The 23,717-nt window shown below is 42.6% G+C and overlaps 11 non-coding genes across 11 annotated transcripts; all 11 read right to left on the bottom strand.

The window, feature by feature from the left end:
* Positions 1 to 4,756: 4,756 nt before the first annotated feature.
* trnas-gcu (transfer RNA serine (anticodon GCU)) lies at positions 4,757 to 4,838 on the bottom strand. Its single transcript has one exon. It is a non-coding gene; the product is annotated as a tRNA-Ser (tRNA).
* Positions 4,839 to 6,264: 1,426 nt separating this feature from the next.
* On the bottom strand, positions 6,265 to 6,346 carry trnas-gcu (transfer RNA serine (anticodon GCU)). The gene has a single exon. It is a non-coding gene; the product is annotated as a tRNA-Ser (tRNA).
* A 1,426-nt stretch (positions 6,347 to 7,772) lies between these two features.
* trnas-gcu (transfer RNA serine (anticodon GCU)) lies at positions 7,773 to 7,854 on the bottom strand. Its single transcript has one exon. It is a non-coding gene; the product is annotated as a tRNA-Ser (tRNA).
* Positions 7,855 to 9,280: 1,426 nt separating this feature from the next.
* trnas-gcu (transfer RNA serine (anticodon GCU)) lies at positions 9,281 to 9,362 on the bottom strand. Its single transcript has one exon. It is a non-coding gene; the product is annotated as a tRNA-Ser (tRNA).
* A 1,426-nt stretch (positions 9,363 to 10,788) lies between these two features.
* trnas-gcu (transfer RNA serine (anticodon GCU)) lies at positions 10,789 to 10,870 on the bottom strand. The gene has a single exon. It is a non-coding gene; the product is annotated as a tRNA-Ser (tRNA).
* Positions 10,871 to 12,285: 1,415 nt separating this feature from the next.
* trnas-gcu (transfer RNA serine (anticodon GCU)) lies at positions 12,286 to 12,367 on the bottom strand. The gene has a single exon. It is a non-coding gene; the product is annotated as a tRNA-Ser (tRNA).
* A 1,420-nt stretch (positions 12,368 to 13,787) lies between these two features.
* trnas-gcu (transfer RNA serine (anticodon GCU)) lies at positions 13,788 to 13,869 on the bottom strand. The gene has a single exon. It is a non-coding gene; the product is annotated as a tRNA-Ser (tRNA).
* Positions 13,870 to 15,295: 1,426 nt separating this feature from the next.
* trnas-gcu (transfer RNA serine (anticodon GCU)) lies at positions 15,296 to 15,377 on the bottom strand. Its single transcript has one exon. It is a non-coding gene; the product is annotated as a tRNA-Ser (tRNA).
* A 2,937-nt stretch (positions 15,378 to 18,314) lies between these two features.
* trnas-gcu (transfer RNA serine (anticodon GCU)) lies at positions 18,315 to 18,396 on the bottom strand. Its single transcript has one exon. It is a non-coding gene; the product is annotated as a tRNA-Ser (tRNA).
* Positions 18,397 to 21,334: 2,938 nt separating this feature from the next.
* trnas-gcu (transfer RNA serine (anticodon GCU)) lies at positions 21,335 to 21,416 on the bottom strand. Its single transcript has one exon. It is a non-coding gene; the product is annotated as a tRNA-Ser (tRNA).
* Positions 21,417 to 22,842: 1,426 nt separating this feature from the next.
* On the bottom strand, positions 22,843 to 22,924 carry trnas-gcu (transfer RNA serine (anticodon GCU)). Its single transcript has one exon. It is a non-coding gene; the product is annotated as a tRNA-Ser (tRNA).
* Positions 22,925 to 23,717: the final 793 nt, after the last annotated feature.

The raw sequence follows: 23,717 nt of genomic DNA on the forward strand, positions 1-23,717 counted from the left end.
GCTGGTTGGGAAAGTTCTGTAATTCAATTTGATATAGTCCCCTTCTAAAACAAGATGGGTTTCCTTGTTTTTATGCCATGGACTGATATTATACAGAAAAATGCAGTTCCATCCTTCCAGCATGGTTCAGAGAGTTATAGAGCCACTGCCAAGTAGGAAGGACATTTTTCTTGAGAGCACATGGTGGCGTATCACCATACTTAGACACTAACTAAATGCTCATATTTTCCCCAATTATATGTTTCTAATCTGTCATTTCAAGTTGGTGAGAGATTCAGAGCACCTGGTTAGCGTTTTTGTCAGTACACGTGACGAGAATACAGCATTTGAGATAATAATCTCAAGCAGCAGAGTAAGCTGATTCAGTCAATTAGAGTAGAACTTTGTGTCTTGTAAACTTCACTGCGACAAGGATGGGCTTCGAACCCACGCGTGCAGAGCACAATGGATTAGCAGTCCATCGCCTTGACCCCTCGGCCACCTCGTCCTATTCAGAGGTAAATTTATCTCCTAAAATTGAAACCTTTCCTGCTCTTAAGAGACATGTTACAATGGTGACAAGTGGCTGTGGACACAAGAAGAAGAAGACAACTATTGCTGAAAAAACTGGATTATAACCCATGCGTGCAGACCACAGTTAGTTATCATTTCTTTACTGGAGAACAATTTAGGGGACTACAGGACTCTAACTTATGTTTTCTGGTATTGTACCTGCATACATAGGCAACTGGCCTTGCTTGTGTTTTTTTTGAAGATGTTACACTGGTCGTCCAAGAGGCTTCTTTAGTTCTAAAAGACTTGTGGGAGGTTTCAGGTATGAAATCTCTCTAGGATCTTCACCTATACTCAGAGTTGGTGTTTAAACTTGCAGGTCGTTTAACCCCCCACCAAATGGTATTGTGTGGAGCTCCTTGGGTCAAGGAGTGTATAGCATTTCACTATGGTGTGAGTCATTAGGGTTACACGCAATGTCAAGATATGCAAAGGGCCAGAGAGTGGAAATACCTGTAGCCTCCCACTAATAAGTTAAAACTGAAAGAGGATCTGGAAAGAGAAGTGACAGGTTTTCAAGAAACCACAGCAAGCCTATGCACACGTGTTTGCAGCCGATAAGTTTCATCTTAAGGTCGAAGACAATGGATGTCACTCACAAAGGGGTTTATTAAGGGTTCAATATTGTAGAATGTGGGCATCGATCCCACTACCTCTCACATGCAAAGCGAGCACTCTACCATTTGAGCTAATACCCCTGTGTAAGATTATCTTCTGTGGCAAATCATGGCAACCTCTTCAGCGTGTATGTTGTTCTGTCCTAGACTGGATCACATTCCCTAGACAAATGAATGAAGTCTCTCATCACAGGCCCTCAGGGGAGACTGGACAAGTAAGTCATTTACAGAGAGCGCTGCGGATGGGGAATTAGCTCAAATGGTAGAGCGCTCGCTTAGCATGCGAGAAGTAGTGGGATCGATGCCCACATTCTCCAGGAAATTTGTAATATCTTCATTTTAGTCTGGTTGGGAAAGTTCTGTAATTCAGTTTGATATAGTCCCCTTCTAAAACAAGATGGGTTTCCTTGTTTTTATAACATGGACTGATATTATACAGAAAAATGCAGTTCCATCCTTCCAGCATGGTTCAGAGAGTTATAGAGCCACCGCCAAGTAGGAAGGACATTTTTCTTGAGAGCACATGGTGGCGTATCACCATACTTAGACACTAACTAAATGCTCATATTTTCCCCAATAATATGTTTCTAATCTGTCATTTCAAGTTGGTGAGAGATTCAGAGCACCTGGTTAGCGTTTTTGTCAGTACACGTGACGAGAATACAGCATTTGAGATAATAATCTCAAGCAGCAGAGTAAGCTGATTCAGTCAATTAGAGTAGAACTTTGTGTCTTGTAAACTTCACTGCGACAAGGATGTGATTCGAACCCACGCGTGCAGAGCACAATGTATTAGCAGCCCATCGCCTCGACCACTCGGCCACCTCGTCCTATTCAGAGGTAAATTTATCTCCTAAAATTCAAACTTTTCCTGCTCTTAAGAGACATGTTACAATGGTGACAAGTGGCTGTGGACACAAGAAGAAGAAGAAAACTATTGCTGAAAAAACTGGATTTTAACCCATGCGTACAGACCACAGTTGGTTATCATTTCTTTACTGGAGAACAATTTAGGGGACTACAGGACTCTAACTTATGTTTTCTGGTATTGTACCTGCATACATAGGCAACTGGCCTTGCTTGTGTTTTTTTGAAGATGTTACACTGGTCGTCCAAGAGGCTTCTTTAGTTCTAAAAGACTTGTGGGAGGTTTCAGGTATTAAATCTGTCTAGGATCTTCACCTATACTCAGAGTTGGTGTTTAAACTTGCAGGTCGTTTAACCCCCCACCAAATGGTATTGTGTGGAGCTCCTTGGGTCAAGGTGAGTATAGCATTTCGCTATGGTGTGAGTCATTAGGGTTACACGCAATGTCAAGATATGCAAAGGGCCAGAGAGTGGAAATACCTGTAGTCTCCCACTAATAAGTTAAAACTGAAAGAGGATCTGGAAAGAGAAGTGACAGGTTTTCAAGAAACCACAGCAAGCCTATGCACACGTGTTTGCAGCCGATAAGTTTCATCTTAAGGTCAAAGACAATGGATGTCACTCACAAAGGGGAATTAATGGTTCAATAGTGGAGAATGTGGGCATCGATCCCACTACCTCTCACATGCAAAGCGAGTGCTCTACCATTTGAGCTAATCCCCCTGTGTAAGAATAGTTTCTGTGGCAAATCATGGCAACCTCTTCAGCGTGTATGTTGTTCTGTCCTGGACTGGATCACATTGCCTAAACAAATGAATGAAGTCTCTCATCACAGGCCCTCAGGGGAGACTGGACAAGTAAGTCATTTACAGAGAGCTCTGCAGATGGGGAATTAGCTCAAATGGTAGAGCGCTCGCTTAGCATGCGAGAAGTAGTGGGATCGATGCCCACATTCTCCAGGAAATTTGTAATATCTTGATTTTAGGCTGGTTGGGAAAGTTCTGTAATTCAGTTTGATATAGTCCCTTTCTAAAACAAGATGGGTTTCCTTGTTTTTATGCCATGGACTGATATTATACAGAAAAATGCAGTTCCATCCTTCCAGCATGGTTCAGAGAGTTATAGAGCCACCGCCAAGTAGGAAGGACATCAGCAGAGTAAGCTGATTCAGTCAATTAGAGTAGAACTTTGTGTCTTGTAAACTTCACTGCGACAAGGATGGGCTTCGAACCCACGCGTGCAGAGCACAATGGATTAGCAGTCCATCGCCTTGACCCCTCGGCCACCTCGTCCTATTCAGAGGTAAATTTATCTCCTAAAATTGAAACTTTTCCTGCTCTTAAGAGACATGTTACAATGGTGACAAGTGGCTGTGGACACAAAAAGAAGAAGATAACTATTGCTGAAAAAACTGGATTATAACCCATGCGTGCAGACCACAGTTAGTTATCATTTCTTTACTGGAGAACAATTTATGGGACTACAGGACTCTAACTTATGTTTTCTGGTATTGTACCTGCATACATAGGCAACTGGCCTTGCTTGTGTTTTTTTTGAAGATGTTACACTGGTCGTCCAAGAGGCTTCTTTAGTTCTAAAAGACTTGTGGGAGGTTTCAGGTATGAAATCTCTCTAGGATCTTCACCTATACTCAGAGTTGGTGTTTAAACTTGCAGGTCGTTTAACCCCCCACCAAATGGTATTGTGTGGAGCTCCTTGGGTCAAGGAGTGTATAGCATTTCACTATGGTGTGAGTCATTAGGGTTACACGCAATGTCAAGATATGCAAAGGGCCAGAGAGTGGAAATACCTGTAGCCTCCAACTAAAAAGTTAAAACTGAAAGAGGATCTGGAAAGAGAAGTGACAGGTTTTCAAGAAACCACAGCAAGCCTATGCACACGTGTTTGCAGCCGATAAGTTTCATCTTAAGGTCGAAGACAATGGATGTCACTCACAAAGGGGAATTAATGGTTCAATAGTGGAGAATGTGGGCATCGATCCCACTACCTCTCACATGCAAAGCGAGTGCTCTACCATTTGAGCTAATCCCCCTGTGTAAGAATAGTTTCTGTGGCAAATCATGGCAACCTCTTCAGCGTGTATGTTGTTCTGTCCTGGACTGGATCACATTGCCTAGACAAATGAATGAAGTCTCTCATCGCAGGCCCTCAGGGGAGACTGGACAAGTAAGTAATTTACAGAGAGCTCTGCGGATGGGGAATTAGCTCAAATGGTAGAGCGCTCGCTTAGCATGCGAGAAGTAGTGGGATCGATGCCCACATTCTCCAGGAAATTTGTAATATCTTGATTTTAGTCTGATTGGGAAAGTTCTGTAATTCAGTTTGATATAGTCCCCTTCTAAAACAAGATGGGTTTCCTTGTTTTTATGCCATGGACTGATATTATACAGAAAAATGCAGTTCCATCCTTCCAGCATGGTTCAGAGAGTTATAGAGCCAGCGCCAAGTAGGAAGGACATTTTTCTTGAGAGCACATGGTGGCGTATCACCATACTTAGACACTAACTAAATGCTGATATTTTCCCCAATAATATGTTTCTAATTAGTCATTTCAAGTTGGTGAGAGATTCAGAGCACCTGGTTAGCGTTTTTGTCAGTACACGTGACGAGAATACAGAATTTGAGACAATAATCTCATGCAGCAGAGTAAGCTGATTCAGTCAATTAGAGTAGAACTTTGTGTCTTGTAAACTTCACTGCGACGAGGATGGGATTCGAACCCACGCGTGCAGAGCACAATGGATTAGCAGTCCATCGCCTTGACCACTCGGCCACCTCGTCATATTCAGAGGTAAATTTATCTCCTAAAATTGAAACTTTTCCTGCTCTTAAGAGACATGTTACAATGGTGACAAGTGGCTGTGGACACAAGAAGAAGAAGAAAACTATTGCTGAAAAAACTGGATTTTAACCCATGCCTGCAGACCACAGTTGGTTATCATTTCTTTACTGGAGAACAATTTAGGGGACTACAGGACTCTAACTTATGTTTTCTGGTATTGTACCTGCGTACATAGGCAACTGGCCTTGCTTGTGTTTTTTTGAAGATGTTACACTGGTCGTCCAAGAGGCTTCTTTAGTTCTAAAAGACTTGTGGGAGGTTTCAGGTATGAAATCTCTCTAGGATCTTCACCTATACTCAGAGTTGGTGTTTAAACTTGCAGGTTGTTTAACCCCCCACCAAATGGTATTGTGTGGAGCTCCTTGGGTCAAGGTGTGTATAGCATTTCGCTATGGTGTGAGTCATTAGGGTTACACGCAATGTCAAGATATGCAAAGGGCCAGAGAGTGGAAATACCTGTAGCCTCCCACTAATAAGTTAAAACTGAAAGAGGATCTGGAAAGAGAAGTGACAGGTTTTCAAGAAACCACAGCAAGCCTATGCACACGTGTTTGCAGCCGATAAGTTTCATCTTAAGGTCAAAGACAATGGATGTCACTCACAAAGGGGAATGAAGGGTTCAATAGTGTAGAATGTGGGCATCGATCCCACTACCTCTCACATGCAAAGCGAGTGCTCTACCATTTGAGATAATCCCCCTGTGTAAGAATAGCTTCTGTGGCAAATCATGGCAACCTCTTCAGCGTGTATGTTGTTCTGTCCTGGACTGGATCACATTGCCTAGACAAATGAATGAAGTCTCTGATCACAGGCCCTCAGGGGAGACTGGACAAGTAAGTCATTTACAGAGAGCGCTGCGGATGGGGAATTAGCTCAAATGGTAGAGCGCTCGCTTAGCATGCGAGAAGTAGTGGGATCGATGCCCACATTCTCCAGGAAATTTGTAATATCTTGATTTTAGTCTGATTGGGAAAGTTCTGTAATTCAGTTTGATATAGTCCCCTTCTAAAACAAGATGGGTTTCCTTGTTTTTATGCCATGGACTGATATTATACAGAAAAATGCAGTTCCATCCTTGCAGCATGGTTCAGAGAGTTATAGAGCCAGCGCCAAGTAGGAAGGACATTTTTCTTGAGAGCACATGGTGGCGTATCACCATACTTAGACACTAACTAAATGCTCATATTTTCCCCAATAATATGTTTCTAATCTGTCATTTCAAGTTGGTGAGAGATTCAGAGCACCTGGTTAGCGTTTTTGTCAGTACACGTGACAATATACAGCATTTGAGATAATAATCTCAAGCAGCAGAGTAAGCTGATTCAGTCAATTAGAGTAGAACTTTGTGTCTTGTAAACTTCACTGCGACAAGGATGGGATTCGAACCCACGCGTGCAGAGCACAATGGATTAGCAGTCCATCGCCTTGACCACTCGGCCACCTCGTCTTATTCAGAGGTAAATTTATCTCCTAAAATTGAAACTTTTCCTGCTCTTAAGAGACATGTTACAATGGTGACAAGTGGCTGTGGACACAAGAAGAAGAAGAAAGCTATTGCTGAAGAAACTGGATTTTAACCCATGCGTGCAGACCACAGTTGGTTATCATTTCTTTACTGGAGAACAATTTAGGGGACTACAGGACTCTAATTTATGTTTTCTGGTATTGTACCTGCGTACATAGGCAACTGGCCTTGCTTGTGTTTTTTTGAAGATGTTACACTGGTCGTCCAAGAGGCTTCTTTAGTTCTAAAAGACTTGTGGGAGGTTTCAGGTATGAAATCTCTCTAGGATCTTCACCTATACTCAGAGCTGGTGTTTAAACTTGCAGGTTGTTTAACCCCCCACCAAATGGTATTGTGTGGAGCTCCTTGGGTCAAGGTGTGTATAGCATTTCGCTATGGTGTGAGTCATTAGGGTTACACGCAATGTCAAGATATGCAAAGGGCCAGAGAGTGGAAATACCTGTAGCCTCCCACTAATAAGTTAAAACTGAAAGAGGATCTGGAAAGAGAAGTGACAGGTTTTCAAGAAACCACAGCAAGCCTATGCACACGTGTTTGCAGCCGATAAGTTTCATCTTAAGGTCAAAGACAATGGATGTCACTCACAAAGGGGAATGAAGGGTTCAATAGTGTAGAATGTGGGCATCGATCCCACTACCTCTCACATGCAAAGCGAGTGCTCTACCATTTGAGATAATCCCCCTGTGTAAGAATAGCTTCTGTGGCAAATCATGGCAACCTCTTCAGCGTGTATGTTGTTCTGTCCTGGACTGGATCACATTGCCTAGACAAATGAATGAAGTCTCTGATCACAGGCCCTCAGGGGAGACTGGACAAGTAAGTCATTTACAGAGAGCGCTGCGGATGGGGAATTAGCTCAAATGGTAGAGCGCTCGCTTAGCATGCGAGAAGTAGTGGGATCGATGCCCACATTCTCCAGGAAATTTGTAATATCTTGATTTTAGTCTGATTGGGAAAGTTCTGTAATTCAGTTTGATATAGTCCCCTTCTAAAACAAGATGGGTTTCCTTGTTTTTATGCCATGGACTGATATTATACAGAAAAATGCAGTTCCATCCTTCCAGCATGGTTCAGAGAGTTATAGAGCCAGCGCCAAGTAGGAAGGACATTTTTCTTGAGAGCACATGGTTGCGTATCACCATACTTAAACACTAACTAAATGCTCATATTTTCCCCAATAATATGTTTCTAATCTGTCATTTCAAGTTGGTGAGAGATTCAGAGCACCTGGTTAGCGTTTTTGTCAGTACACGTGACAATATACAGCATTTGAGATAATAATCTCAAGCAGCAGAGTAAGCTGATTCAGTCAATTAGAGTAGAACTTTGTGTCTTGTAAACTTCACTGCGACAAGGATGGGATTCGAACCCACGCGTGCAGAGCACAATGGATTAGCAGTCCATCGCCTTGACCACTCGGCCACCTCGTCCTATTCAGAGGTAAATTTATCTCCTAAAATTGAAACTTTTCCTGCTCTTAAGAGACATGTTACAATGGTGACAAGTGGCTGTGGACACAAGAAGAAGAAGAAAACTATTGCTGAAAAAACTGGATTTTAACCCATGCGTGCAGACCACAGTTGGTTATCATTTCTTTACTGGAGAACAATATAGGGGACTACAGGACTCTAATTTATGTTTTCTGGTATTGTACCTGCGTACATAGGCAACTGGCCTTGCTTGTGTTTTTTTGAAGATGTTACACTGGTCGTCCAAGAGGCTTCTTTAGTTCTAAAAGACTTGTGGGAGGTTTCAGGTATTAAATCTGTCTAGGATCTTCACCTATACTCAGAGTTGGTGTTTAAACTTGCAGGTCGTTTAACCCCCCACCAAATGGTATTGTGTGGAGCTCCTTGGGTCAAGGTGTGTATAGCATTTCGCTATGGTGTGAGTCATTAGGGTTACACGCAATGTCAAGATATGCAAAGGGCCAGAGAGTGGAAATACCTGTAGCCTCCCACTAATAAGTTAAAACTGAAAGAGGATCTGGAAAGAGAAGTGACAGGTTTTCAAGAAACCACAGCAAGCCTATGCACACGTGTTTGCAGCCGATAAGTTTCATCTTAAGGTCAAAGACAATGGATGTCACTCACAAAGGGGAATGAAGGGTTCAATAGTGTAGAATGTGGGCATCGATCCCACTACCTCTCACATGCAAAGCGAGTGCTCTACCATTTGAGATAATCCCCCTGTGTAAGAATAGCTTCTGTGGCAAATCATGGCAACCTCTTCAGCGTGTATGTTGTTCTGTCCTGGACTGGATCACATTGCCTAGACAAATGAATGAAGTCTCTCATCACAGGCCCTCAGGGGAGACTGGACAAGTAAGTCATTTACAGAGAGCTCTGCGGATGGGGAATTAGCTCAAATGGTAGAGCGCTCGCTTAGCATGCGAGAAGTAGTGGGATCGATGCCCACATTCTCCAGGAAATTTGTAATATTTTGATTTTAGTCTGATTGGGAAAGTTCTGTAATTCAGTTTGATATAGTCCCCTTCTAAAACAAGATGGGTTTCCTTGTTTTTATGCCATGGACTGATATTATACAGAAAAATGCAGTTCCATCCTTGCAGCATGGTTCAGAGAGTTATAGAGCCAGCGCCAAGTAGGAAGGACATTTTTCTTGAGAGCACATGGTGGCGTATCACCATACTTAGACACTAACTAAATGCTCATATTTTCCCCAATAATATGTTTCTAATCTGTCATTTCAAGTTGGTGAGAGATTCAGAGCACCTGGTTAGCGTTTTTGTCAGTACACGTGACAATATACAGCATTTGAGATAATAATCTCAAGCAGCAGAGTAAGCTGATTCAGTCAATTAGAGTAGAACTTTGTGTCTTGTAAACTTCACTGCGACAAGGATGGGATTCGAACCCACGCGTGCAGAGCACAATGGATTAGCAGTCCATCGCCTTGACCACTCGGCCACCTCGTCTTATTCAGAGGTAAATTTATCTCCTAAAATTGAAACTTTTCCTGCTCTTAAGAGACATGTTACAATGGTGACAAGTGGCTGTGGACACAAGAAGAAGAAGAAAACTATTGCTGAAAAAACTGGATTTTAACCCATGCGTGCAGACCACAGTTGGTTATCATTTCTTTACTGGAGAACAATTTAGGGGACTACAGGACTCTAATTTATGTTTTCTGGTATTGTACCTGCGTACATAGGCAACTGGCCTTGCTTGTGTTTTTTTGAAGATGTTACACTGGTCGTCCAAGAGGCTTCTTTAGTTCTAAAAGACTTGTGGGAGGTTTCAGGTATGAAATCTCTCTAGGATCTTCACCTATACTCAGAGCTGGTGTTTAAACTTGCAGGTTGTTTAACCCCCCACCAAATGGTATTGTGTGGAGCTCCTTGGGTCAAGGTGTGTATAGCATTTCGCTATGGTGTGAGTCATTAGGGTTACACGCAATGTCAAGATATGCAAAGGGCCAGAGAGTGGAAATACCTGTAGCCTCCCACTAATAAGTTAAAACTGAAAGAGGATCTGGAAAGAGAAGTGACAGGTTTTCAAGAAACCACAGCAAGCCTATGCACACGTGTTTGCAGCCGATAAGTTTCATCTTAAGGTCAAAGACAATGGATGTCACTCACAAAGGGGAATGAAGGGTTCAATAGTGTAGAATGTGGGCATCGATCCCACTACCTCTCACATGCAAAGCGAGTGCTCTACCATTTGAGATAATCCCCCTGTGTAAGAATAGCTTCTGTGGCAAATCATGGCAACCTCTTCAGCGTGTATGTTGTTCTGTCCTGGACTGGATCACATTGCCTAGACAAATGAATGAAGTCTCTCATCACAGGCCCTCAGGGGAGACTGGACAAGTAAGTCATTTACAGAGAGCTCTGCGGATGGGGAATTAGCTCAAATGGTAGAGCGCTCGCTTAGCATGCGAGAAGTAGTGGGATCGATGCCCACATTCTCCAGGAAATTTGTAATATCTTGATTTTAGTCTGGTTGGGAAAGTTCTGTAATTCAGTTTGATATAGTCCCCTTCTAAAACAAGATGGGTTTCCTTGTTTTTATGCCATGGACTGATATTATACAGAAAAATGCAGTTCCATCCTTCCAGCATGGTTCAGAGAGTTATAGAGCCAGCGCCAAGTAGGAAGGACATTTTTCTTGAGAGCACATGGTGGCGTATCACCATACTTAGACACTAACTAAATGCTCATATTTTCCCCAATAATATGTTTCTAATCTGTCATTTCAAGTTGGTGAGAGATTCAGAGCACCTGGTTAGCGTTTTTGTCAGTACACGTGACAATATACAGCATTTGAGATAATAATCTCAAGCAGCAGAGCAAGCTGATTCAGTCAATTAGAGTAGAACTTTGTGTCTTGTAAACTTCACTGCGACAAGGATGGGATTCGAACCCACGCGTGCAGAGCACAATGGATTAGCAGTCCATCGCCTTGACCACTCGGCCACCTCGTCCTATTCAGAGGTAAATTTATCTCCTAAAATTAAAACTTTTCCTGCTCTTAAGAGACATGTTACAATGGTGACAAGTGGCTGTGGACACAAGAAGAAGAAGAAAACTATTGCTGAAAAAACTGTATTTTAACCCATGCGTGCAGACCACAGTTGGTTATCATTTCTTTACTGGAGAACAATTTAGGGGACTACAGGACTCTAATTTATGTTTTCTGGTATTGTACCTGCGTACATAGGCAACTGGCCTTGCTTGTGTTTTTTTGAAGATGTTACACTGGTCGTCCAAGAGGCTTCTTTAGTTCTAAAAGACTTGTGGGAGGTTTCAGGTATGAAATCTCTCTAGGATCTTCACCTATACTCAGAGTTGGTGTTTAAACTTGCAGGTCGTTTAACCCCCCACCAAATGGTATTGTGTGGAGCTCCTTGGGTCAAGGTGTGTATAGCATTTCGCTATGGTGTGAGTCATTAGGGTTACACGCAATGTCAAGATATGCAAAGGGCCAGAGACTGGAAATACCTGTAGCCTCCCACTAATAAGTTAAAACTGAAAGAGGATCTGGAAAGAGAAGTGACAGGTTTTCAAGAAACCACAGCAAGCCTATGCACACGTGTTTGCAGCCGATAAGTTTCATCTTAAGGTCAAAGACAATGGATGTCACTCACAAAGGGGAATGAAGGGTTCAATAGTGTAGAATGTGGGCATCGATCCCACTACCTCTCACATGCAAAGCGAGTGCTCTACCATTTGAGATAATCCCCCTGTGTAAGAATAGCTTCTGTGGCAAATCATGGCAACCTCTTCAGCGTGTATGTTGTTCTGTCCTGGACTGGATCACATTGCCTAGACAAATGAATGAAGTCTCTCATCACAGGCCCTCAGGGGAGACTGGACAAGTAAGTCATTTACAGAGAGCTCTGCGGATGGGGAATTAGCTCAAATGGTAGAGCGCTCGCTTAGCATGCGAGAAGTAGTGGGATCGATGCCCACATTCTCCAGGAAATTTGTAATGTCTGATTGGGAAAGTTCTGTAATTCAGTTTGATATAGTCCCCTTCTAAAACAAGATGGGTTTCCTTGTTTTTATGCCATGGACTGATATTATACAGAAAAATGCAGTTCCATCCTTCCAGCATGGTTCAGAGAGTTATAGAGCCAGCGCCAAGTAGGAAGGACATTTTTCTTGAGAGCACATGGTGGCGTATCACCATACTTAGACACTAACTAAATGCTCATATTTTCCCCAATAATATGTTTCTAATTAGTCATTTCAAGTTGGTGAGAGATTCAGAGCACCTGGTTAGCGTTTTTGTCAGTACACGTGACGAGAATACAGAATTTGAGACAATAATCTCATGCAGCAGAGTAAGCTGATTCAGTCAATTAGAGTAGAACTTTGTGTCTTGTAAACTTCACTGCGACGAGGATGGGATTCGAACCCACGCGTGCAGAGCACAATGGATTAGCAGTCCATCGCCTTGACCACTCGGCCACCTCGTCCTATTCAGAGGTATCTCCTAAAATTGAAACTTTTCCTGCTCTTAAGAGACATGTTACAATGGTGACAAGTGGCTGTGGACACAAGAAGAAGAAGAAAACTATTGCTGAAAAAACTGGATTTCAACCCAAGCGTGCAGACCACAGTTGGTTATCATTTCTTTACTGGAGAACAATTTAGGGGACTACAGGACTCTAACTTATGTTTTCTGGTATTGTACCTGCGTACATAGGCAACTGGCCTTGCTTGTGTTTTTTTGAAGATGTTACACTGGTCGTCCAAGAGGCTTCTTTAGTTCTAAAAGACTTGTGGGAGGTTTCAGGTATGAAATCTCTCTAGGATCTTCACCTATACTCAGAGCTGGTGTTTAAACTTGCAGGTTGTTTAACCCCCCACCAAATGGTATTGTGTGGAGCTCCTTGGGTCAAGGTGTGTATAGCATTTCGCTATGGTGTGAGTCATTAGGGTTACACGCAATGTCAAGATATGCAAAGGGCCAGAGAGTGGAAATACCTGTAGCCTCCCACTAATAAGTTAAAACTGAAAACGGATCTGGAAAGAGAAGTGACAGGTTTTCAAGAAACCACAGCAAGCCTATGCACACGTGTTTGCAGCCGATAAGTTTCATCTTAAGGTCAAAGACAATGGATGTCACTCACAAAGGGGAATGAAGGGTTCAATAGTGTAGAATGTGGGCATCGATCCCACTACCTCTCACATGCAAAGCGAGTGCTCTACCATTTGAGATAATCCCCCTGTGTAAGAATAGCTTCTGTGGCAAATCATGGCAACCTCTTCAGCGTGTATGTTGTTCTGTCCTGGACTGGATCACATTGCCTAGACAAATGAATGAAGTCTCTCATCACAGGCCCTCAGGGGAGACTGGACAAGTAAGTCATTTACAGAGAGCTCTGCGGATGGGGAATTAGCTCAAATGGTAGAGCGCTCGCTTAGCATGCGAGAAGTAGTGGGATTGATGCCCACATTCTCCAGGAAATTTGTAATATCTTGATTTTAGTCTGGTTGGGAAAGTTCTGTAATTCAGTTTGATATAGTCCCCTTCTAAAACAAGATGGGTTTCCTTGTTTTTATGCCATGGACTGATATTATACAGAAAAATGCAGTTCCATCCTTCCAGCATGGTTCAGAGAGTTATAGAGCCAGCGCCAAGTAGGAAGGACATTTTTCTTGAGAGCACATGGTGGCGTATCACCATACTTAGACACTAACTAAATGCTCATATTTTCCCCAATAATATGTTTCTAATCTGTCATTTCAAGTTGGTGAGAGATTCAGAGCACCTGGTTAGCGTTTTTGTCAGTACACGTGACAATATACAGCATTTGAGATAATAATCTCAAGCAGCAGAGCAAGCTGATTCAGTCAATTAGAGTAGAACTTTGTGTCTTGTAAACTTCACTGCGACAAGGATGGGATTCGAACCCACGCGTGCAGAGCACAATGGATTAGCAGTCCATCGCCTTGACCACTCGGCCACCTCGTCCTATTCAGAGGTAAATTTATCTCCTAAAATTGAAACTTTTCCTGCTCTTAAGAGACATGTTACAATGGTGACAAGTGGCTGTGGACACAAGAAGAAGAAGAAAACTATTGCTGAAAAAACTGGATTTTAACCCATGCGTGCAGACCACAGTTGGTTATCATTTCTTTACTGGAGAACAATTTAGGGGACTACAGGACTCTAATTTATGTTTTCTGGTATTGTACCTGCGTACATAGGCAATTGGCCTTGCTTGTGTTTTTTTGAAGATGTTACACTGGTCGTCCAAGAGGCTTCTTTAGTTCTAAAAGACTTGTGGGAGGTTTCAGGTATGAAATCTCTCTAGGATCTTCACCTATACTCAGAGTTGGTGTTTAAACTTGCAGGTTGTTTAACCCCCCACCAAATGGTATTGTGTGGAGCTCCTTGGGTCAAGGTGTGTATAGCATTTCGCTATGGTGTGAGTCATTAGGGTTACACGCAATGTCAAGATATGCAAAAGGCCAGAGAGTGGAAATACCTGTAGCCTCCCACTAATAAGTTAAAACTGAAAGAGGATCTGGAAAGAGAAGTGACAGGTTTTCAAGAAACCACAGCAAGCCTATGCACACGTGTTTGCAGCCGATAAGTTTCATCTTAAGGTCAAAGACAATGGATGTCACTCACAAAGGGGAATGAAGGGTTCAATAGTGTAGAATGTGGGCATCGATCCCACTACCTCTCACATGCAAAGCGAGTGCTCTACCATTTGAGATAATCCCCCTGTGTAAGAATAGCTTCTGTGGCAAATCATGGCAACCTCTTCAGCGTGTATGTTGTTCTGTCCTGGACTGGATCACATTGCCTAGACAAATGAATGAAGTCTCTCATCACAGGCCCTCAGGGGAGACTGGACAAGTAAGTCATTTACAGAGAGCTCTGCGGATGGGGAATTAGCTCAAATGGTAGAGCGCTCGCTTAGCATGCGAGAAGTAGTGGGATCGATGCCCACATTCTCCAGGAAATTTGTAATATCTTGATTTTAGTCTGATTGGGAAAGTTCTGTAATTCAGTTTGATATAGTCCCCTTCTAAAACAAGATGGGTTTCCTTGTTTTTATGCCATGGACTGATATTATACAGAAAAATGCAGTTCCATCCTTCCAGCATGGTTCAGAGAGTTATAGAGCCAGCGCCAAGTAGGAAGGACATTTTTCTTGAGAGCACATGGTGGCGTATCACCATACTTAGACACTAACTAAATGCTCATATTTTCCCCAATAATATGTTTCTAATCTGTCATTTCAAGTTGGTGAGAGATTCAGAGCACCTGGTTAGCGTTTTTGTCAGTACACGTGACAATATACAGCATTTGAGATAATAATCTCAAGCAGCAGAGTAAGCTGATTCAGTCAATTAGAGTAGAACTTTGTGTCTTGTAAACTTCACTGCGACAAGGATGGGATTCGAACCCACGCGTGCAGAGCACAATGGATTAGCAGTCCATCGCCTTGACCACTCGGCCACCTCGTCCTATTCAGAGGTAAATTTATCTCCTAAAATTCAAACTTTTCCTGCTCTTAAGAGACATGTTACAATGGTGACAAGTGGCTGTGGACACAAGAAGAAGAAGAAAACTATTGCTGAAAAAACTGGATTTTAACCCATGCGTGCAGACCACAGTTGGTTATCATTTCTTTACTGGAGAACAATTTAGGGGACTACAGGACTCTAATTTATGTTTTCTGGTATTGTACCTGCGTACATAGGCAACTGGCCTTGCTTGTGTTTTTTTGAAGATGTTACACTGGTCGTCCAAGAGGCTTCTTTAGTTCTAAAAGACTTGTGGGAGGTTTCAGGTATTAAATCTGTCTAGGATCTTCACCTATACTCAGAGTTGGTGTTTAAACTTGCAGGTCGTTTAACCCCCCACCAAATGGTATTGTGTGGAGCTCCTTGGGTCAAGGTGTGTATAGCATTTCGCTATGGTGTGAGTCATTAGGGTTACACGCAATGTCAAGATATGCAAAGGGCCAGAGAGTGGAAATACCTGTAGCCTCCCACTAATAAGTTAAAACTGAAAGAGTATCTGGAAAGAGAAGTGACAGGTTTTCAAGAAACCACAGCAAGCCTATGCACACGTGTTTGCAGCCGATAAGTTTCATCTTAAGGTCAAAGACAATGGATGTCACTCACAAAGGGGAATTAATGGTTCAATAGTGGAGAATGTGGGCATCGATCCCACTACCTCTCACATGCAAAGCGAGTGCTCTACCATTTGAGCTAATCCCCCTGTGTAAGAATAGTTTCTGTGGCAAATCATGGCAACCTCTTCAGCGTGTATGTTGTTCTGTCCTGGACTGGATCACATTGCCTAGACAAATGAATAAAGTCTCTCATCACAGGCCCTCAGGGGAGACTGGACAAGTAAGTCATTTACAGAGAGCTCTGCAGATGGGGAATTAGCTCAAATGGTAGAGCGCTCGCTTAGCATGCGAGAAGTAGTGGGATCGATGCCCACATTCTCCAGGAAATTTGTAATATCTTGATTTTAGTCTGATTGGGAAAGTTCTGTAATTCAGTTTGATATAGTCCCCTTCTAAAACAAGATGGGTTTCCTTGTTTTTATGCCATGGACTGATATTATACAGAAAAATGCAGTTCCATCCTTCCAGCATGGTTCAGAGAGTTATAGAGCCACCGCCAAGTAGGAAGGACATTTTTCTTGAGAGCACATGGTGGCGTATCACCATACTTAGACACTAACTAAATGCTCATATTTTCCCCAATAATATGTTTCTAATCTGTCATTTCAAGTTGGTGAGAGATTCAGAGCACCTGATTAGCGTTTTTGTCAGTACACGTGACGAGAATACAGCATTTGAGATAATAATCTCAAGCAGCAGAGTAAGCTGATTCAGTCAATTAGAGTAGAACTTTGTGTCTTGTAAACTTCACTGCGACAAGGATGGGCTTCGAACCCACGCGTGCAGAGCACAATGGATTAGCAGTCCATCGCCTTGACCCCTCGGCCACCTCGTCCTATTCAGAGGTAAATTTATCTCCTAAAATTGAAACTTTTCCTGCTCTTAAGAGACATGTTACAATGGTGACAAGTGGCTGTGGACACAAGAAGAAGAAGACAACTATTGCTGAAAAAACTGGATTATAACCCATGCGTGCAGACCACAGTTAGTTATCATTTCTTTACTGGAGAACAATTTATGGGACTACAGGACTCTAACTTATGTTTTCTGGTATTGTACCTGCATACATAGGCAACTGGCCTTGCTTGTGTTTTTTTTGAAGATGTTACACTGGTCGTCCAAGAGGCTTCTTTAGTTCTAAAAGACTTGTGGGAGGTTTCAGGTATGAAATCTCTCTAGGATCTTCACCTATACTCAGAGTTGGTGTTTAAACTTGCAGGTCGTTTAACCCCCCACCAAATGGTATTGTGTGGAGCTCCTTGGGTCAAGGAGTGTATAGCATTTCACTATGGTGTGAGTCATTAGGGTTACACGCAATGTCAAGATATGCAAAGGGCCAGAGAGTGGAAATACCTGTAGCCTCCAACTAAAAAGTTAAAACTGAAAGAGGATCTGGAAAGAGAAGTGACAGGTTTTCAAGAAACCACAGCAAGCCTATGCACACGTGTTTGCAGCCGATAAGTTTCATCTTAAGGTCGAAGACAATGGATGTCACTCACAAAGGGGAATTAATGGTTCAATAGTGGAGAATGTGGGCATCGATCCCACTACCTCTCACATGCAAAGCGAGTGCTCTACCATTTGAGCTAATCCCCCTGTGTAAGAATAGTTTCTGTGGCAAATCATGGCAACCTCTTCAGCGTGTATGTTGTTCTGTCCTGGACTGGATCACATTGCCTAGACAAATGAATGAAGTCTCTCATCGCAGGCCCTCAGGGGAGACTGGACAAGTAAGTAATTTACAGAGAGCTCTGCGGATGGGGAATTAGCTCAAATGGTAGAGCGCTCGCTTAGCATGCGAGAAGTAGTGGGATCGATGCCCACATTCTCCAGGAAATTTGTAATATCTTGATTTTAGTCTGATTGGGAAAGTTCTGTAATTCAGTTTGATATAGTCCCCTTCTAAAACAAGATGGGTTTCCTTGTTTTTATGCCATGGACTGATATTATACAGAAAAATGCAGTTCCATCCTTCCAGCATGGTTCAGAGAGTTATAGAGCCAGCGCCAAGTAGGAAGGACATTTTTCTTGAGAGCACATGGTGGCGTATCACCATACTTAGACACTAACTAAATGCTGATATTTTCCCCAATAATATGTTTCTAATTAGTCATTTCAAGTTGGTGAGAGATTCAGAGCACCTGGTTAGCGTTTTTGTCAGTACACGTGACGAGAATACAGAATTTGAGACAATAATCTCATGCAGCAGAGTAAGCTGATTCAGTCAATTAGAGTAGAACTTTGTGTCTTGTAAACTTCACTGCGACGAGGATGGGATTCGAACCCACGCGTGCAGAGCACAATGGATTAGCAGTCCATCACCTTGACCACTCGGCCACCTCGTCATATTCAGAGGTAAATTTATCTCCTAAAATTGAAACTTTTCCTGCTCTTAAGAGACATGTTACAATGGTGACAAGTGGCTGTGGACACAAGAAGAAGAAGAAAACTATTGCTGAAAAAACTGGATTTTAACCCATGCCTGCAGACCACAGTTGGTTATCATTTCTTTACTGGAGAACAATTTAGGGGACTACAGGACTCTAACTTATGTTTTCTGGTATTGTACCTGCGTACATAGGCAACTGGCCTTGCTTGTGTTTTTTTGAAGATGTTACACTGGTCGTCCAAGAGGCTTCTTTAGTTCTAAAAGACTTGTGGGAGGTTTCAGGTATGAAATCTCTCTAGGATCTTCACCTATACTCAGAGTTGGTGTTTAAACTTGCAGGTTGTTTAACCCCCCACCAAATGGTATTGTGTGGAGCTCCTTGGGTCAAGGTGTGTATAGCATTTCGCTATGGTGTGAGTCATTAGGGTTACACGCAATGTCAAGATATGCAAAGGGCCAGAGAGTGGAAATACCTGTAGCCTCCCACTAATAAGTTAAAACTGAAAGAGGATCTGGAAAGAGAAGTGACAGGTTTTCAAGAAACCACAGCAAGCCTATGCACACGTGTTTGCAGCCGATAAGTTTCATCTTAAGGTCAAAGACAATGGATGTCACTCACAAAGGGGAATGAAGGGTTCAATAGTGTAGAATGTGGGCATCGATCCCACTACCTCTCACATGCAAAGCGAGTGCTCTACCATTTGAGATAATCCCCCTGTGTAAGAATAGCTTCTGTGGCAAATCATGGCAACTTCTTCAGCGTGTATGTTGTTCTGTCCTGGACTGGATCACATTGCCTAGACAAATGAATGAAGTCTCTCATCGCAGGCCCTCAGGGGAGACTGGACAAGTAAGTAATTTACAGAGAGCTCTGCGGATGGGGAATTAGCTCAAATGGTAGAGCGCTCGCTTAGCATGCGAGAAGTAGTGGGATCGATGCCCACATTCTCCAGGAAATTTGTAATATCTTGATTTTAGTCTGATTGGGAAAGTTCTGTAATTCAGTTTGATATAGTCCCCTTCTAAAACAAGATGGGTTTCCTTGTTTTTATGCCATGGACTGATATTATACAGAAAAATGCAGTTCCATCCTTCCAGCATGGTTCAGAGAGTTATAGAGCCACCGCCAAGTAGGAAGGACATTTTTCTTGAGAGCACATGGTGGCGTATCACCATACTTAGACACTAACTAAATGCTCATATTTTCCCCAATAATATGTTTCTAATCTGTCATTTCAAGTTGGTGAGAGATTCAGAGCACCTGATTAGCGTTTTTGTCAGTACACGTGACGAGAATACAGCATTTGAGATAATAATCTCAAGCAGCAGAGTAAGCTGATTCAGTCAATTAGAGTAGAACTTTGTGTCTTGTAAACTTCACTGCGACAAGGATGGGCTTCGAACCCACGCGTGCAGAGCACAATGGATTAGCAGTCCATCGCCTTGACCCCTCGGCCACCTCGTCCTATTCAGAGGTAAATTTATCTCCTAAAATTGAAACTTTTCCTGCTCTTAAGAGACATGTTACAATGGTGACAAGTGGCTGTGGACACAAGAAGAAGAAGACAACTATTGCTGAAAAAACTGGATTATAACCCATGCGTGCAGACCACAGTTAGTTATCATTTCTTTACTGGAGAACAATTTATGGGACTACAGGACTCTAACTTATGTTTTCTGGTATTGTACCTGCATACATAGGCAACTGGCCTTGCTTGTGTTTTTTTTGAAGATGTTACACTGGTCGTCCAAGAGGCTTCTTTAGTTCTAAAAGACTTGTGGGAGGTTTCAGGTATGAAATCTCTCTAGGATCTTCACCTATACTCAGAGTTGGTGTTTAAACTTGCAGGTCGTTTAACCCCCCACCAAATGGTATTGTGTGGAGCTCCTTGGGTCAAGGAGTGTATAGCATTTCACTATGGTGTGAGTCATTAGGGTTACACGCAATGTCAAGATATGCAAAGGGCCAGAGAGTGGAAATACCTGTAGCCTCCAACTAAAAAGTTAAAACTGAAAGAGGATCTGGAAAGAGAAGTGACAGGTTTTCAAGAAACCACAGCAAGCCTATGCACACGTGTTTGCAGCCGATAAGTTTCATCTTAAGGTCGAAGACAATGGATGTCACTCACAAAGGGGAATTAATGGTTCAATAGTGGAGAATGTGGGCATCGATCCCACTACCTCTCACATGCAAAGCGAGTGCTCTACCATTTGAGCTAATCCCCCTGTGTAAGAATAGTTTCTGTGGCAAATCATGGCAACCTCTTCAGCGTGTATGTTGTTCTGTCCTGGACTGGATCACATTGCCTAGACAAATGAATGAAGTCTCTCATCGCAGGCCCTCAGGGGAGACTGGACAAGTAAGTAATTTACAGAGAGCTCTGCGGATGGGGAATTAGCTCAAATGGTAGAGCGCTCGCTTAGCATGCGAGAAGTAGTGGGATCGATGCCCACATTCTCCAGGAAATTTGTAATATCTTGATTTTAGTCTGATTGGGAAAGTTCTGTAATTCAGTTTGATATAGTCCCCTTCTAAAACAAGATGGGTTTCCTTGTTTTTATGCCATGGACTGATATTATACAGAAAAATGCAGTTCCATCCTTCCAGCATGGTTCAGAGAGTTATAGAGCCAGCGCCAAGTAGGAAGGACATTTTTCTTGAGAGCACATGGTGGCGTATCACCATACTTAGACACTAACTAAATGCTGATATTTTCCCCAATAATATGTTTCTAATTAGTCATTTCAAGTTGGTGAGAGATTCAGAGCACCTGGTTAGCGTTTTTGTCAGTACACGTGAACGAGAATACAGAATTTGAGACAATAATCTCATGCAGCAGAGTAAGCTGATTCAGTCAATTAGAGTAGAACTTTGTGTCTTGTAAACTTCACTGCGACGAGGATGGGATTCGAACCCACGCGTGCAGAGCACAATGGATTAGCAGTCCATCGCCTTGACCACTCGGCCACCTCGTCATATTCAGAGGTAAATTTATCTCCTAAAATTGAAACTTTTCCTGCTCTTAAGAGACATGTTACAATGGTGACAAGTGGCTGTGGACACAAGAAGAAGAAGAAAACTATTGCTGAAAAAACTGGATTTTAACCCATGCCTGCAGACCACAGTTGGTTATCATTTCTTTACTGGAGAACAATTTAGGGGACTACAGGACTCTAACTTATGTTTTCTGGTATTGTACCTGCGTACATAGGCAACTGGCCTTGCTTGTGTTTTTTTGAAGATGTTACACTGGTCGTCCAAGAGGCTTCTTTAGTTCTAAAAGACTTGTGGGAGGTTTCAGGTATGAAATCTCTCTAGGATCTTCACCTATACTCAGAGTTGGTGTTTAAACTTGCAGGTTGTTTAACCCCCCACCAAATGGTATTGTGTGGAGCTCCTTGGGTCAAGGTGTGTATAGCATTTCGCTATGGTGTGAGTCATTAGGGTTACACGCAATGTCAAGATATGCAAAGGGCCAGAGAGTGGAAATACCTGTAGCCTCCCACTAATAAGTTAAAACTGAAAGAGGATCTGGAAAGAGAAGTGACAGGTTTTCAAGAAACCACAGCAAGCCTATGCACACGTGTTTGCAGCCGATAAGTTTCATCTTAAGGTCAAAGACAATGGATGTCACTCACAAAGGGGAATGAAGGGTTCAATAGTGTAGAATGTGGGCATCGATCCCACTACCTCTCACATGCAAAGCGAGTGCTCTACCATTTGAGATAATCCCCCTGTGTAAGAATAGCTTCTGTGGCAAATCATGGCAACCTCTTCAGCGTGTATGTTGTTCTGTCCTGGACTGGATCACATTGCCTAGACAAATGAATGAAGTCTCTCATCGCAGGCCCTCAGGGGAGACTGGACAAGTAAGTAATTTACAGAGAGCTCTGCGGATGGGGAATTAGCTCAAATGGTAGAGCGCTCGCTTAGCATGCGAGAAGTAGTGGGATCGATGCCCACATTCTCCAGGAAATTTGTAATATCTTGATTTTAGTCTGATTGGGAAAGTTCTGTAATTCAGTTTGATATAGTCCCCTTCTAAAACAAGATGGGTTTCCTTGTTTTTATGCCATGGACTGATATTATACAGAAAAATGCAGTTCCATCCTTCCAGCATGGTTCAGAGAGTTATAGAGCCAGCGCCAAGTAGGAAGGACATTTTTCTTGAGAGCACATGGTTGCGTATCACCATACTTAGACACTAACTAAATGCTCATATTTTCCCCAATAATATGTTTCTAATCTGTCATTTCAAGTTGGTGAGAGATTCAGAGCACCTGGTTAGCGTTTTTGTCAGTACACGTGACAATATACAGCATTTGAGATCATAATCTCAAGCAGCAGAGTAAGCTGATTCAGTCAATTAGAGTAGAACTTTGTGTCTTGTAAACTTCACTGCGACGAGGATGGGATTCGAACCCACGCGTGCAGAGCACAATGGATTAGCAGTCCATCGCCTTGACCACTCGGCCACCTCGTCCTATTCAGAGGTAAATTTATCTCCTAAAATTGAAACTTTTCCTGCTCTTAAGAGACATGTTACAATGGTGACAAGTGGCTGTGGACACAAGAAGAAGAAGAAAACTATTGCTGAAAAAACTGGATTTTAACCCATGCGTGCAGACCACAGTTGGTTATCATTTCTTTACTGGAGAACAATTTAGGGGACTACAGGACTCTAATTTATGTTTTCTGGTATTGTACCTGCGTACATAGGCAACTGGCCTTGCTTGTGTTTTTTTGAAGATGTTACACTGGTCGTCCAAGAGGCTTCTTTAGTTCTAAAAGACTTGTGGGAGGTTTCAGGTATGAAATCTCTCTAGGATCTTCACCTATACTCAGAGTTGGTGTTTAAACTTGCAGGTCGTTTAACCCCCCACCAAATGGTATTGTTTGGAGCTCCTTGGGTCAAGGTGTGTATAGCATTTCGCTATGGTGTGAGTCATTAGGGTTACACGCAATGTCAAGATATGCAAAGGGCCAGAGAGTGGAAATACCTGTAGCCTCCCACTAATAAGTTAAAACTGAAAGAGGATCTGGAAAGAGAAGTGACAGGTTTTCAAGAAACCACAGCAAGCCTATGCACACGTGTTTGCAGCCGATAAGTTTCATCTTAAGGTCAAAGACAATGGATGTCACTCACAAAGGGGAATGAAGGGTTCAATAGTGTAGAATGTGGGCATCGATCCCACTACCTCTCACATGCAAAGCGAGTGCTCTACCATTTGAGATAATCCCCCTGTGTAAGAATAGCTTCTGTGGCAAATCATGGC

This window comes from Platichthys flesus, chromosome 16 (assembly GCF_949316205.1).
Source record: "Platichthys flesus chromosome 16, fPlaFle2.1, whole genome shotgun sequence".
Taxonomy (NCBI): domain Eukaryota; kingdom Metazoa; phylum Chordata; class Actinopteri; order Pleuronectiformes; family Pleuronectidae; genus Platichthys; species Platichthys flesus.